Source organism: Scyliorhinus torazame, chromosome 8 (assembly GCF_047496885.1).
Source record: "Scyliorhinus torazame isolate Kashiwa2021f chromosome 8, sScyTor2.1, whole genome shotgun sequence".
In the NCBI taxonomy this organism is placed as follows: Eukaryota; Metazoa; Chordata; class Chondrichthyes; order Carcharhiniformes; family Scyliorhinidae; genus Scyliorhinus; species Scyliorhinus torazame.
Window position 1 is genome coordinate 25,431,637 of NC_092714.1, and position 16,224 is coordinate 25,447,860.

At 49.6% G+C, this 16,224-nt stretch overlaps 1 long non-coding RNA gene across 1 annotated transcript in view; it reads right to left on the minus strand.

The window, feature by feature from the left end:
- Positions 1–4,895: 4,895 nt before the first annotated feature.
- The window catches only part of LOC140427691 (uncharacterized), a 33,645-nt gene continuing 22,316 nt past the window's right edge, over positions 4,896–16,224 (minus strand). The window contains exon 2 of the long non-coding RNA XR_011948587.1: positions 4,896–5,180. This is a non-coding gene — a long non-coding RNA (uncharacterized lncRNA). The remainder of the gene's footprint in view (positions 5,181–16,224) is intronic.

Sequence of the window (16,224 nt, forward strand, 5' to 3'; positions counted from 1 at the left end):
AATCCCCAAACTCCCCAAGTATCCGCATTATTTCTGGCATCCCCTCCGCCGGATCCGCCACATATAGTAGCAAATCGTCCGCATACAAAGATACCCGGTGTTCTTCTCCTCCCCTAAGTACTCCCCTCCACTTCTTGGAACCCCTCAGCGCTATCGCCAGGGGCTCAATCGCCAGTGCAAACAGTAATGGGGACAGAGGGCATCCCTGCCTTGTCCCTCTATGGAGCCGAAAATATGCCGATCCCCGTCCATTCGTGACCACACTCGCCACTGGGGCCCTATACAATAGCTGCACCCATCTAACATACCCCTCTCCAAAACCAAATCTCCTCAACACCTCCCACAAATAATCCCATTCCACTCTATCAAATGCTTTCTCGGCATCCATCGCCACTACTATCTCTGTTTCACCCTCTGGTGGGGCCATCATCATTACCCCTAACAACCTCCGTATATTCGTGTTCAGCTGTCTCCCCTTCACAAACCCAGTTTGGTCCTCGTGAACCACCCCCGGGACACATTCCTCTATTCTCATTGCCATTACCTTGGCCAGGACCTTGGCATCCACATTTAGGAGGGAAATTGGTCTGTAGGACCCGCATTGTAGCGGGTCCTTTTCCTTCTTTAAGAGAAGCGATATCGTTGCTTCAGACATAGTCGGGGGCAGTTGTCCCCTTTCCTTTGCCTCATTAAAGGTCCTCGTCAGTACCGGGGCAAGCAAGTCCAAATATTTTCTATAAAATTCGACTGGGAATCCGTCCGGTCCCGGGGCCTTTCCCGTCTGCATGCTCCTAATTCCTTTCGCCACTTCTTCTACCTCGATCTGTGCTCCCAGTCCCACCCTTTCCTGCTCTTTCACCTTGGGAATTTCCAGCCGATCCAAAAAGTCCATCATTCTCTCCCTCCCATCCGGGGGTTGAGCTTCATATAATTTTTTATAAAATGTCTTGAACACTTCATTCACTCTCTCCGCTCCCCGCTCCATCTCTCCTTCCTCGTCCCTCACTCCCCCTATTTCCCTCGCTGCTCCCCTTTTCCTCAATTGGTGTGCCAGCAACCTGCTCGCCTTCTCCCCATATTCATACTGTACACCCTGTGCCTTCCTCCATTGTGCCTCTGCAGTGCCTGTAGTCAGCAAGTCAAATTCCACATGCAGCCTTTGCCTTTCCCTGTACAATCCCTCCTCCGGTGCTTCCGCATATTGTCTGTCCACCCTCAAAAGTTCTTGCAGCAACCGCTCCCGTTCCTTACTCTCCTGCTTCCCTTTATGTGCCCTTATTGATATCAGCTCCCCCCTAACCACCGCCTTCAACGCCTCCCAGACCACTCCCACCTGGACCTCCCCATTGTCATTGAGTTCCAAGTACTTTTCAATACATCCCCTCACCCTTAGACACACCCCCTCATCCGCCATTAGTCCCATGTCCATTCTCCAGGGTGGGCGCCCTCCTGTTTCCTCCCCTATCTCCAAGTCCACCCAGTGTGGGGCGTGATCCGAAATGGCTATAGCCGTATACTCCGTTCCCCTCACCTTCGGGATCAATGCCCTACCCAGCACGAAAAAGTCTATGCGCGAATAGACTTTATGGACATAGGAGAAAAACGAGAACTCCTTACTCCTAGGTCTACTGAATCTCCACGGGTCCACACCTCCCATCTGCTCCATAAAATCCTTAAGCACCTTGGCTGCTGCCGGCCTCCTTCCAGTCCTGGACTTCGACCTATCCAGCCCTGGTTCCAACACCGTGTTAAAGTCTCCCCCCATTATCAGCTTTCCCGTCTCCAGGTCCGGAATGCGTCCTAGCATCCGCCTCATAAAATTGGCATCGTCCCAGTTCGGGGCATACACATTTACCAAAACCACCGTCTCTCCCTGTAGTTTGCCACTCACCATCACGTATCTACCCCCATTATCCGCCACTATAGTCTTTGCCTCGAACATAACCCGCTTCCCCACTAATATAGCCACCCCCCTGTTTTTCGCATCTAGCCCCGAATGGAACACCTGCCCCACCCACCCTTTGCGCAGCCTAACCTGGTCTATCAGTTTCAGGTGCGTTTCCTGTAACATAACCACATCTGCTTCAAGTTTCTTAAGGTGTGCGAGTACCCGTGCCCTCTTTATCGGCCCGTTGAGCCCTCTCACGTTCCACGTGATCAGCCGAGTTGGGGGGCTTCCCACCGCCCCCCCCCCTTGCCGATTAGCCATCATCTTTTTCCAGCTTCTCACCCAGTTCCCACGCAGCTGTATCTCCCCCAGGCGGTGCCCCCCCGCCCATCCTCTCCCGTACCCGCTCCCCCCTTTCCCCAGAAGCAGCAACCCAGTAATTCCCCCCTCCCACCCCCCCCGCTAGACCCCCCGCTAGCGTAATTACTCCCCCCATGTTGCTCCCAGAAGTCAGCAAACTCTGGCTGACCTCGGCTTCCCCCCGTGACCACGGCTCGCACCGTGCGACGCCCCCTCCTTCCTGCTTCTCTATTCCCGCCATAATTATCATAGCGCGGGAGCCAAGCCCGCGCTTCTCCCTTGGCCCCGCCCCCCATGGCCAACGCCCCATCTCCTCTCCCTCCCCACCTCCCCCCATCACCCCCTGTGGGAGAGAGAAAAGTTACCACACCGCAGGATTAGAACATAAAACCCCTCTTCGCCCCCCCCATTCGCCCCACCACTTTGTCCAAACGTTCTTTTTAATAATCCACTCATTCCAGTTTTTCTTCTACAATAAAAGTCCACGCTTCATCCGCCGTCTCAAAGTAGTGGTGCCTCCCTTGATATGTGACCCACAGTCTTGCCGGTTGCAGCATTCCAAATTTTATCTTCCTTTTATGAAGCACCGCCTTGGCCCGATTAAAGCTCGCCCTCCTTCTCGCCACCTCCGCACTCCAGTCTTGATAAACGCGGATCACCGCGTTCTCCCATTTACTGCTCCGAGTTTTCTTCGCCCATCTAAGGACCATTTCTCTATCCTTAAAACGGAGGAATCTCACCACTATGGCTCTGGGAGTTTCTCCTGCTCTCGGTCCTCGCGCCATAACTCGGTATGCTCCCTCCACCTCCAACGGACCCGCCGGGGCCTCCGCTCCCATTAACAAGTGCAGCATCGTGCTCACATATGCCCCGACGTCCGCACCCTCCACACCTTCAGGAAGACCAAGAATCCTCAGGTTGTTCCTCCTTGCGTTGTTTTCCAGTGCCTCCAACCTCTCCACACATCGTTTCTGATGTGCCTCCTGTATCTCCGTCTTCATCACCAGGCCCTGTATATCGTCCTCATTCTCGGCTGCCTTTGCCTTCACGACCCGAAGCTCCCGCTCCTGGGTCTTTTGTTCCTCCTTTAGCCCTTCAATCTCCTGTAGTATCGGGGCCAACAGCTCTTTCTTCATTTCCTTTTTTATCTCTTCCACGCAGCATTTCAAGAACTCTTGTTGTTCAGGGCCCCATGTTAAACTGCCACCTTCCGACGCCATCTTGGTTTTTGCTTGCCTTCCTTGCCGCTGTTCCAAAGGATCCGCTGCAATCCGGCCACTTTCCTCTCCTTTTTCCATCCGTGTCCAGGGGGAACTCCCTTCTGGTTTACCGCACGGCGTTTTTAGCCGTTAAAATTGCCGTTGGGGCTCCTATCAAGAGCCCAAAAGTCCGTTTCACCGGGAGCTGCCGAAACGTGCGACTCAGCTGGTCATCGTCGCACCCAGAAGTCCAGTAATAACATTTATTTACAATAACATATATATATAACAGCAGCAACAACTTCCCTTGCTGCACACTCCTTCCTGCTGGTTCCTAAACTGGCCAGCTTTATTTATACTTGGAGTTTACTAATGGTTTCTCCGCCCCCCTCATTGGGGAAGCTCATACTCCCGCAGGATTGTGGGATTGTCATTAGTCCCCAGCCAATGGTAAGCAGGCAGGTTATAACACATACAAAAATGTCCCGGGTGTTTCACAACAGCAGGAGGAGGCAGTGGTGTAGTGCTAGTGGCACTCGACCAGTTATCCAGGGCCCCTGGTTAATGCTCTGGGGTCATGAATTCAAATCTCACCAAAGCAGCCAGTGGAATATAAAGTCAATTATCATTCTTGGTTGAAGGAGTGTTACGACCCCCTGGGCTAGGGGTACGGTCAATTCCAGCCCGCTTGACCCGGAGTCGCAGCACAATTGAAATGAACAAATGATTCTTAGAAAACACCCAAAGTCTTTAGCCCTTGACTGCCGCCCAATAACTACAGACACCAGGGGCAGGATTCTCCGAGCCCTGCGGCGGGCCGGAGAATCGCCGCTACAGCGCCACGCTGCCCCGACGCCGGCACGCGGTTCTCTGAGAAGCGGAGAATCGGTGGCATTTGCGCCAGCGCGTTTGGCGCGGCGCCAGTCGCGGGCCACTGTCTGCAGCCGGGCCGCCGATTCTCCGGCCTTGATGGGCCGAGCGGCCGTGCGGAAACGGCAGTGTCCCGCCGGCGCTGTCCACGCCTGCTCGCAGGCGGCGGGAACTCTGCGCCCAGGGTCGGGGGAGCGGCCTGTGGGAGGGGGGGCTCCTTTACCGGGGGGGGTGGGGGGGGGCTTCCGATGGGGTCTGGCCTGCGATCGGGGACCACCGATCGGCTGGCCGGCCTCGCCAGCCCCGGCCCTATTTTGTTACGCGGCCGGCCCTTGAGCCCCCGCGCCATGTTGCGTTGGGGCCGGCGCGTTGAGGAAGTCCCCCGCGCATGCTGGAAGGGAGGCTGGAGCGGCGTGAACCGTTCCAGTGCCGTGCTGGACTCCTATGGGGGCCAGAATCGGTAGTGCCCATGCCCTTTTCGTGCCATCGTGAAACGCGACGGCATTCACGACGGTGTGGACACTCTGCCTCCATTTCGGAGAATCCCGCCCCAGGTTTGTAAATTTAATCACAATTCATTTTTATTAATAACAATAACTATAATTTAATATGCAGCAAATACAACTGGTTAACTGTTTTCTAATTCCTAACCCCCCCGTTTAACTCACCCCCACCCTCTACACACACAAGATAGACAAACACAGAGGGGAAAGAAGGGTGTAAAATAATGATGAAAGTAAAAGGATAAGAGTCTTGTTTTCAGATGGACATCTTCCAGTCCACCTTTCTTCAATGCGGACCTTCAGTTGGAGGTTTTGGTTTTCAGTCTGTAATGGTTTTCACGGTAGAGTCACCCAGGTTCTCTGCAGGTTCCGAAAAAACAGCGGTTAATAATCTTTATTATAATCTTTATTATTGTCACAAGTAGGCTTACATCAAATCCGCAATGATGTTACTGTGAAAATCCCCTAGTCGCCACACTCTGGCGCCTGTTTGGGTACACAGAGGGTTAATTCAGAAAGTCCAATTCGCCCAACAAGCACGTCTTTCGGGACTTGTGGGAGGAAACTGGAGCACCCGGAGGAAACCCACGCAGCCATGGGGCGAATGTGCAGACTCCGCAGACAGTGACCCAAGCCGGGAATCGAACCAGGGACCCTGGCGCTGTGAAGCAGCAGTGTTAACCACTGTGCTACCTTGCCGCCCTACTACCGTGGCAGCATTTCTGGAGAGAGAGAGAGAGAAAGAGAAAGAGAGGGAGAGACAGATACCCACAGCTGCTCCATGCAACATCCAGGATCCGACTCTCACTTCCTGCGCCCTCTGAAAACCATCCCACTAGGTAGGACCCAATCATTGCCTGTTGCTGGGCAGAATATGGCTTTATGCCAATTCATTGGCCACCACCCAACCAATCAAACCAAATCCCTCCTATCTCTTGGGTGCTAAAATGTCTGTTTTTTTCTGTTCAGAAGCTAATCCTCCATTGCACAGTGTACCATTTTGCAACTTTTGGATTCCTCACTTCCTCTGCTCGACTTAAAGGCATATGTTCATTAAATATCCATGGATCAAAAATGATAACCACAGAGTAAAAGAAATGGGAAATAAGGGAATTAACAGGAAGGACCCTTACATACCTCCCTTCCGGCGATGTGTATAATTTTAACATTGAACTGTTGTAATAACAAACTTCAACTGAATAATCTTGCGTTCCAGGCTTTAAACATTGCTATAAGTGCAAGGGTATATGGTCTGTATAAACTAAGCTTTGCTTATTATCATGTCGGACATATACAAAGTGATGAAGGGCTAGTAGCAATGCAAAGGCTTCCTTTTCAATGGTGGAATACTTTCTTTGGCATGGACCTGGTGCTAAAAATAAATATCCCACTGGCCTCTCTATTCCTGCCTCGCCGTCTAGTAGTAGCACTGCCCCCACCCCCCGGTTGCTTTCACCCGTGGCTATTTTAAATGGTCTGGAAAAGTCTGGGGTGGCTAGCACTGGTTCGCCCACTAACATGGCCCTCAATCTCTCAAACTCCACTGTTAACCACACCGTTTTTGCCTGTTTCGCAACTGTTATGGGCGAGGTGTTTTCAGAACCCCAAAATGTATCATGGAGTTCAACCAACCTCCCCCTTTAAAGGTTGTTGCTTTTGAAGCACACGGCTTGTTCCCCAGGTGTGGTGTTACAATTATGGACACATGGGTTTTTAAACAAAACAATGTTTATTCCATGAACTCAAATTAACCTTTTAAATAAACATTGGATCTCTTAACACCCCTTACTTCAAAGATAACCCTGAAAATAATACAACACTAAATAATCCCTCAAAATGCTCCTTCAAACATCCAAAAGACTTCACCTGTAACAACAGACATGAGGTTACATTCAATATATTTATCGTCTTTGGATTTGCAGACATCCACAGACCAGCTCTGTGTTTTCTTCCTGCAGCTCTTTGCCAAAACACACAGCCACTCCCAGTTTTCTCCTCAAACTGGCTTTCTCCTTTCAAGCATCTCACAGCAAACCAGCCAGGCACTTTTCAGCTGCTCTCTCTCAAAACTGACACTAAAAACTTCAAAATGGCTGAGCTAAAGCCCAGCTCCACCCACACTCTGACATCACTGCATTTCTTAAAGGTACATTGCTTAAACATCCATTTCTTAAAGGCACTCTCACATGACACAACATATTCAACCGGCACTAAATTTCCGCCTCTAATTGATTCGGTCTGCATGGGTTTAGTCGAGACGGATGTGACTTTAATAGTTCAGAGTTTCCTATGTGTACATCGTGCTTAGTTAACGTAGTGCACCCTGGTGTGTCCCTAGAAATCTGTCTATATTTTATCAGTACCATTATTAGATCGTTCCACTGTTCTTCTTCTAAATAGGCAACCTAGGCCTCTAATTGTTCTCGGGCAACGTGACAAACTCCTGTGAGTCTTTCCAGAAACCTGGACACTTAGTTCAACATTGAGGATTTGTCCTGGGTTTTAGAAATTTCTCTTTTGTCAATTTGAATGGATCCCGTATTTCGTGGCATAAACTAATTCAAATGGGCTAAACCCAATAGATTCGTTCGGAGAATCTTTGGTGGCAAATAGTAAAAAATCCAATCCCTTGTCCCAATCTCTTGGCTGTTCACGGCAATAGGCCTGAATCATGGTTTTGATAGTTTGATATCTCGCCAAAGCTCCGTGAGTTTGTGTTGATAGGCGGTTGATTTTAAATGTTTGATATCTAAACTACAAATTATGTCCTGGAAAATTTTAAACATAAAGTTAGAATCCTGGTCAGAGTGCAATTCTATGGGTAGGCCATAGCGTGTGAAAAACTGCGTCAACTTTTCCACTACTGCCTTAGTTGTAATTGTTCTCAAAGGTATAGCTTCTGGAAATCGGGTAGTCATATCCATGACTGTAAGAATGTATTGATGTTCTACCTTCATTTTAGGCAATGGTCCTACACAATCTACTAATACCCAAGTTAATGGTTCTTCAAATATTGGTAAGGGTATTCAAGGTGCGGGTTTAATCACGTGTTGTGGTTTACCTATAGCTGACACATATGACAGGTTCTACAGAATTGAACTACATCCTTATGCAGTCCTGGCCAGGAAAAATGCCTGTTGACTGATGCCTGGGTTTTCCGAATTCCCACGTGTCCTGCCGTTGGGATCTCCTGTGCTATCTGCAGTACCCTCCATATTTTGGGGCGGTATCACTATGTGATGAACAGCAGTGCATCCCTCGACGGAAGGTCTACAAGGATGTCTCCACTTCTTCATCAGAACTCCATCCTTTAAACCATAGGCCCATCTCAGCCAAAATTGATGCCACATACAAAACCTGGAGAAGGGAGGAAGGGGTGCTGAGGATCAGAGATCTTTTTGTAGACAGTACAGTAGTTACCCCGGGGGAACTAATGGAAATGCTTGAGCTCCCAAAAAGGAACAAGCTCCGATATCTCCAAACACGGGACTACCTCCACAAGGAAGCCCCATCGTCCCGCCAGCTACCCAGACACACCCTAGTGGACAGACTGTTTACACAGGATGAATTATGAGAGGGTAAGTGCATGGGCATATACGGACAACTGCTAGAGGAGGCAAGGGCCCCACTGGACAAAGCGAGAGAGAAGTGGGAAGAAGTGCTAGACATCGAGATAGGGGGAGAACTCTGGAGCGAAATGCTACAGAGGGTGAATTCCACCTCCTTGTGCGTGAATCTGAGCCTGGAGCAGCTGAAGGTGGTACACAGCGTATCACTTGACAAGGACACGGATGAGCGGGTCCTTCCCAGAGGTGGAAGAGAGATGTGAGTGGTGTCAGGGTGGGCCAGCCTACCACTCCCATATCTTCTGGTCTGGCCCTGGGCGGACCAGATTCTGGACCACCTTCTTTGAGGCCATATCCAAGATTGTGGGGGTTAGGGCAGAGCCATGGAACCATGCCCCTTAGGGACAGTCTTCAGCTTATCAGACCAACCAGAGTTCTTCGAGGTTGAGGGGGGGGGATGCCCTGGCCTTCGCCTTCCTAATAGTCTGACGACAACTCCTGCTCGGATGGAGATCGCCCAAGGCCTCAGGCTGGCTGGCTGACCTGCCGGAATTCCTGAGGTTCAAAAAACAAATTTGCCATCAGGGGGTGAGTTGAAGGCATCCACCTCAGGTGGAGGCAGTTCACCACCACCTTCGAAGACCTGTTTGTGACCAAGAGTTAGCAGGGTGGGAGCAAAGGGAAAGAAGGGAGGGGGGGGGGAAATAGGGCAGGGGGGTGGGTCACACCCCTTCACACCACTATAAAGAAAAAAGTGCTAGGACTATACCCGTAACAAGGGTGCTTACAAGCAGTATTACAGTAACATTGCTCTGCAATCTGAGGAATTTCTGTCCTTTTAAAAAACATTATTCTTTGTAATGCTGTATTTTGTAAATATTTGTTTTTTTTTCCATGTTACTACTGTGTATTTTGATTATATTTTATTTTATTTGTTTGTTATAAATGAAACCCATCAATAAAAATAGTTTTTTAAAAATGAACTCAGTTCTTAGTATAATAGCACTCTGAACCCCCTCAGCCTCAACTTCTATGCAAGCTGACTGTTAGTCTGGATCTGCCTCCTGGCCTCAATTAATGGAGTCCTTCCTCAGAATTATCCTCATTCTCAAGGATAATTTCGGCTATTCTACCATCTGATTGTGGCGGGCCTTTAATTTCTGGTGATGAACTTTGTTTAGCCAGTGCATTGATCACCATACACGATGGAAAATATCTGGAAATTGTACCTTTAACTGTTCTGTCTCCTTACCTTTCTCCTCGGACTCTGTAATCATGAGTGAAGCTACTACAACCTTCACTCCTGCCAAACCATTCCCCAAAAGTAAGTCTACTCCATCCACTGGTAACTTATTAACCATTCCGACAACTACTAGACCTGATAATAAATTGCACTCCAATTGCACTTTATACAATGGAACTCGGATATAATCTCCACTTATCCCATTCACTAATACCTTAGCTTTCACTGAATTCTCTGGAGGGAAAACTAAATTCATCGTCAATAAGAGCGTTTGAGTACCCCTGTGTCCCTTAAGGTAGCTGGTTTAGCACACTGGGCTAAATAGCTGGCTTTGGAAGCAAACCAAGGCAGGCCAGCAGCACAGTTCAATTCCCATATCAGCCTCCCCGAACAGGCGCCGGAATGTGGCGACTAGGGGCTTTTCACAGTAACTTCATTGAAGCCTACTTGTGACAATAAGCGATTTTCATTTCATTTCATTTCATTTTCATATGGGCTTGGCTGCGTCAATTGATGAAGATGGGGTGATTTTCCCCTTAGATAAAACACTGCATATCACTCCTCTACCTCATTCATCATACCTACTCTCGCAGCAATGTTCACCCCAGGTCTCCTTAGTCCAGTTGGAGCTATAATCTGCCCTGCAGTATTCTCCACTTTTGTTCCCTTTTCAGAAACCCCCTTATGAACTCCCACAAGTCCCATGGACTTTCCTCACAACTTCCAACATGCTGAATGAATGTGTCCCACTTTATTGCACTGGTAACACCTAGTCCCTCGAGTCTCACCTTCACCCTCAGTAATTTCTTCCTGGTCTGAGGAGGAGATCTCGGAACATTTTCAGCTATTCATTCCTTACCTTGGCTACCGGCCTTCCTTTCAGTGTCCCACTTCCTATCCCTTTCAAAATTATGGGGGTGAGGGAACCACGGTTTAAATTTATGGACCAGCTCATAATCGTCAGCCATGATTGCTGCTTGTCTAATGATCACAACCCTCTGGTCTTCAAATTGGGCTCTTATCACAGAAGGTAGTGGATTCTTAAATTCTTCTAAGAGAATGACCTCTCCCAGAGCCTCATGGGGTAATTTCAGCTCCCGATGCTTGTACCCATCTATTAAAATTGTTCGACTTAGGGGCTTTTCGCAGTAACTTCATTGAAGCCTACTTGTGACAATAAGCAATTATTATTATTATTAATCGTTTCAAATTCAGCATAAGTCTGTCCCGACTGTCTCCCTAAATTCTGAAACTATAGCCTGTATGCCCCTCGGGAACTAATTCATCTGCACCCAGAATAGTACTTTTTCCCTCGTCATAATAAAGAACAAAGAACAAAGAACAATACAGCACAGGAACAGGCCCTTCAACCCTCCAAGCCCGTACCGCACAAGCCACCATCCTTGCAGTGGTTAGCACTGGGACTGCAGCGCTGACGACCCGGGTTCGAATCCCGGCCCTGGGTCACTGTCCGTGTGGAGTTTGCACATTCTCCCCATGTCTACGTGGATTTCACCCCCTCAACCCAAAGATGTGCTGGTTAGGTGGATTGACTACGCTAAATTGCCCCTTAATTGGAAAAATATAAATAATTGGCTACTCTAAATTCATTTAAAAAAATGATAGCACCCTTGGTCAAAACCCTCAGCACTTCCTTGTGCTGTATCCCTCTATACCCATCCTATCCATGTGTTTGTCAAGATGCCTTTTGAACGCCGTTATTGTATCTGTTTCCACAACCTCCCCTGGCAACGGGTTCCAGGCACTCACAACCCTCTGTGTAAAAAACCTGCCTCGCACATCTCCTCTAAACGGTGCCCCACGGACCTTAAACCTATGCCCTCTGGTGCCTGACACCTCCACCCTGGGAAAGAGTGCCTGCCCATCCACTCTATCCATGTCCCTCATAATCTTGCAGACCTCTATCAGGTCGCCCCTCAATCTCCGTTGTTCCAATAAAAACAGTCCGAGTCTACTCAGCCTCTCCACATAGCTAACACCCTCCAGATCAGGCAACATCCTGGTAAACCTCCTCTGCACCCTCTCCAAAGCCTCCACATCCTTCTGGTAGAGTGGCAACCAGAATTGTGCGCAATATTCCACATGTGGCCTTACCAAGGTTCTATACAACTGTACTATGACTCGCCAATTTTTATACTCGATGCCCCGTCCAATGAAGGCAAGCATTCCGTATGCTTTCTTGACTACCTCGTCTACTTATGTTGCCACTTTCAAATATCTGTGAACCTGCACGCCCAGATATCTCTGACTTTCTATATTCCTAAGAGTTTTGCCGTTTATGGTATATTTCCCCTCTATGTTAGACCTACCAAGATGCATTACCACACATTTGTCAGGATTAAACTCCATTTGTCATTTCTCTGCCCAAGTCTCGAACCTATCTATGTCCTGCTGTATCCTCTGACAATCCTTAACACTATCTGCCGCTCCACCAACATTGGTGTCATCCCTGAACTTACTAATCAGACCAGCTACATTTTCCTCCAAATCGTTTATGTATACTACAAACAACAAGGGCGCGATTCTCCGATCGTGGGACAGAGTGCCCGCCTCCATCGTGAACGCCATCGTGCTTCACGACGGCGTGAAATGGGCGTAGGCACTAGCGATTCTGGCCCCCATAGGGGGCCAGCATGGCGCTGGAGCGGTTCGCGCTGCTCCAGCCTCACTTTCTGCTGCGCACTGGGGGCGGCGACAACCCGCGAATGCTCGGGGGACATGGCGTGGGGATTCAGGGGCTGGCCGCGTAATAAAATAGGGCCGGGGTTGGAGAGGACGGCCCGCCGATTGGTGGGCCCCGATCGCGGGTCAGACCCCATCGGCGCCCCCCCCCCCGGTGAAGGAGCGCCTCCCCCCCCCCACAGGCCGCCCACTGACCCTGCGTGGCCATGACCGGCGCGCGCCAAACGCGCCGGCGCAAATGCAGGTGATTCTCCACTACTCGGAGAACCGCCTGCCGGCGTCGGATCGGCACCGCAGGAAAAAATGGCGCGAACGCCGATTCTCCCATATGGCACGGCATGGGAGAATCCCGCCCCAGATGTCCCAGCACAGATCCCTGTGGACACTAGTCAGATCCTTCCATTCAGAAAAACACCCTTCTACTGCTACCCTTTGCCTTCTGTGATTGTTCCCTTCCTGTTCCTGAGCTCTACCCAGATTGCCTCATTGGAGGATAAGGGGCGAAATTCTCCCCCAACGGCGCGATGTCCGCCGACTGGCGCCAAAAACGGCGCCAATCAGACGGGCATCGCGCCAGCCCAAAGGTGCGGAATGCTCCGCATCTTTGGGGGCCGAGCCCCAACATTGAGGGGCTAGGCCGGCGCCGGAGGGATTTCCGCCCCGCCAGCTGGCGGAAATGGCGTTTGTTGCCCCACCAGCTGGCGCGGAAATGCGACGCATGCGCGGGAGCGTCAGCGGCCGCCGACAGTTTCCCACGCATGCGCAGTGGGGAGAGTCTCTTCCGCCTCCGCCATGGTGGAGGCCGTGGCGGAGGCGGAAGGGAAAGAGTGCCCCCACGGCACAGGCCCGCCCGCGGATCGGTGGGCCCCGATCGCGGGCCAGGCCACCGTGGGGGCACCCCTTGGGGCCAGATCGCCCCGCACCCCCCCCAGGACCCCGGAGCCCGCCCACGCCGCCTGGTCCCGGTAAATACCAGCTTTGATTTACGCCGGCGGGACAGGCAATTTCTGGGCGGGACTTCGGCCCATCCGGGCCGAAGAATTGAGCGGGGGGGCCCGCCAACCGGCGCGGCCTGATTCCCGCCCCCGCCCAATCTCCGGTACCGGAGACTTCGGCGGGGGCGGGATTCACGGCAGCCATTCTCCGACCCGGCGGGGGGGGTCGGAGAATGACGTCCAAGGATTCAATCCTCTTAAGGATTGTCTAATCCTTAGACACCACTCTGATATGCAAGCATTAACTTTCTGTGCCCGCTCCATTGATTTACTTTGCAGGAGTAATGTCCACTTATCTTTTGGCCACTCTGTTTGGGATGCTATTTTCTCAAATGCCCTAAAAAATGTTTCTTCTTCCTTTTCTTCATATTTTGGGAGGGCCTGTATAAACGTAAGGATATGGCCAATGGGTTCTGTTCTAGCGTTAAGTTCCCCTCTCGCTCTGACAGCTCCCCTTTAATTTCCAGTGCCTTAAGCTGGAACTATTTCTCTTTTGCTTTTTCCTCTCTCTCTAATTTGAACCTCCATATTTCAATTTCCATTTGAAAAGCTTTTTCTCTTTTGCTGCATCTCCATTTCTTTCTCCATTCATTTTATTCCCTGTCATACGCGGGCTGCAACCAAATTCTCTCCGGCTCAATTTCCCCACCAGAAAATATCTCCACTACTTCATGGGCTCTGCTGTGTTTCTAACAGGCCCAAGCATTCAACCAATATATTATATATCTCTGCTTTCCTAGTTTGAGCCGGCAGCTGTATTTTTAATTTACATGTCAATTCGATTAAGTTGACTTTTTGAAGCTCTTCTAAATAAACCAAAGGCAACTCATTCACCTGAAGAAAAACCGTAGCAGCTTCCAGAGTCATCCTGTTATAGTACTGCCAACCTGGTGCCTCTGTTTAATTTATACTGTAACCCAAACCTCACCACCTACTGTTCCAAAGATCTCTGATGAGCATCCAAATTATGTTACGACCCCCTGGGCTGGTGTGCGGTCAATTCCAGCCCCACTTGACCCGGAGTCACAATGCAATTGAAATGGACAAATAATTCTGAGGAAATACCCAAAGTCTTTGGTCTCTTGGCTGCCCAATAACTACAATCACCAGGTTTGTAATTGTAAACACAATTAATTTTTATTAATAGCATTAATTCTAATTAAATATGCACCAAATACAACTGATTAACTATTATCTAATTCCTAACCCTCCCTCTTTATCTCACCCCCACCCTCTATACACACACACACAAGGCAGACAAACACAGAGGAGAAAGAGGGGTGTAAAATAATGATGTAAGTAAAAGGATAAGAGTCTTGCTTTCAGATGGATATCTTCTGGTCCACCTTTCTTCAATGTGGGCCTTCAGTTAGAGTGGTACTTTTTCAGTCTGTAATGGTTTTCACTCTAGATTCATCCAGGTTCTCTGCCGATTCAGAAAAACAGCGGTTGGCAGTATTTGTGGAGAGAGAGAGAAAGAGAGAGGGAGAAAGAGAGAGAGTGAGCGAGTCACTGCTGTTCCTCTCAGTGTCCAGGATCCAACTTTCACATCCTGCGTCCTCTGAACACCATCCCACTTGCAGTAGGACCCAATGACCACCAGGAGACAAACCTTTAAGTTGAGCAGAGGAAGTAAGGAACTCATTGGGGCGGCACAGTGGTTAGCACTACTGCCTCACAACGTCAGAGACCCGGGTTCAATTCTGACTTTGGGCGACTGTCTGTGTGGAGTTTGCACCTTCTCCCGGTGTCTGCGTTCCCCCCGGGTGCTCTGGTTTCCTCTGACTTTCTGAATATGTGCAGGTTAGGTGGGGTTATGGGGATAGTGCAGGGGAGTAGGCCTAGGTAGGGTGCTCATTCAGAAGGTCAGTGCAGACTCGCTGGTGATCATGAAACTACCATCAATTGTTGGAAAAGCCATATGGTTCAGTAATGTCCTGACCTGCTCTGGTCTACATGTGACTCCAGACCCACTGCCATGTGGTTGACTCTGAAATAGCCTGGCAAGCCACTCAGTTTCAAACCACTATGGGTGTTACACCAGATGGTTGAATTGATTGGCTCAGCACCTCCTTCTCAAGGGCAATTTAGCGCATGCAACTAATGCTGGCCTAGCCAGTAACACTCATATGAAAAATTTATAACCAAAATTAGATAGCAAGTCACACAAAAGATATTAAGACAGCTGATCAAAAGCTTGGTCGACTAGATTGGATTTAAGGAGCGTTTGCCTGATGTCAAAAATGTTTCATTGGCACCTGGTTAAGCAACACCTTGATTTTAAAATTCCAATCCTTGTTTACAAATTCCTTCGTGGCTTTGCCCCTCCTATTCCTGGAACATCTTCCAGGCCCTACAATCCTGCGAGTTCTCTGAATTGCAGCGAATCAGGCCTCCTGAGCACTGCTGATTTTAATCGTTCCACCATCGCTGGCCTCACCTTCACGTCCCCGGGCCCTGAGCTCTGTAATTCTCTTCATCAACACCTCCACCTCGCGACCTCAGTTTCCGTTACAGCCCACCTTGCAGCTCAAGCTTTTGGCCACCCGCCCTAATATCTCTGTATGTAGCTCAGTGTCAAATTGCTAATGCTGCTGTGAAATGTTTGCTTTGTGTCACTGCACCACATTCAAGGCACAATATAAATGCACGTTGTTGTGTGTTGCGTAGACTAAAAGACAAAATTCTGACGATTTATCTGTATTTCATAATCATCATTTAAAAAAAGAATGTGTAGAAGAATCAGTTCGCCAAAGCGTGGGGCTAACTAAACGTTTCATTCTGCTCATAACAAGACCTCTTCGAGAAAAGCATCCAGTAGCTCGGCTGTCTCAGTCACGGATTCTCCTCTGGTTGGCAGGAAATGGGAAAGGTAGACCGTCATCCTGCCACGCAGA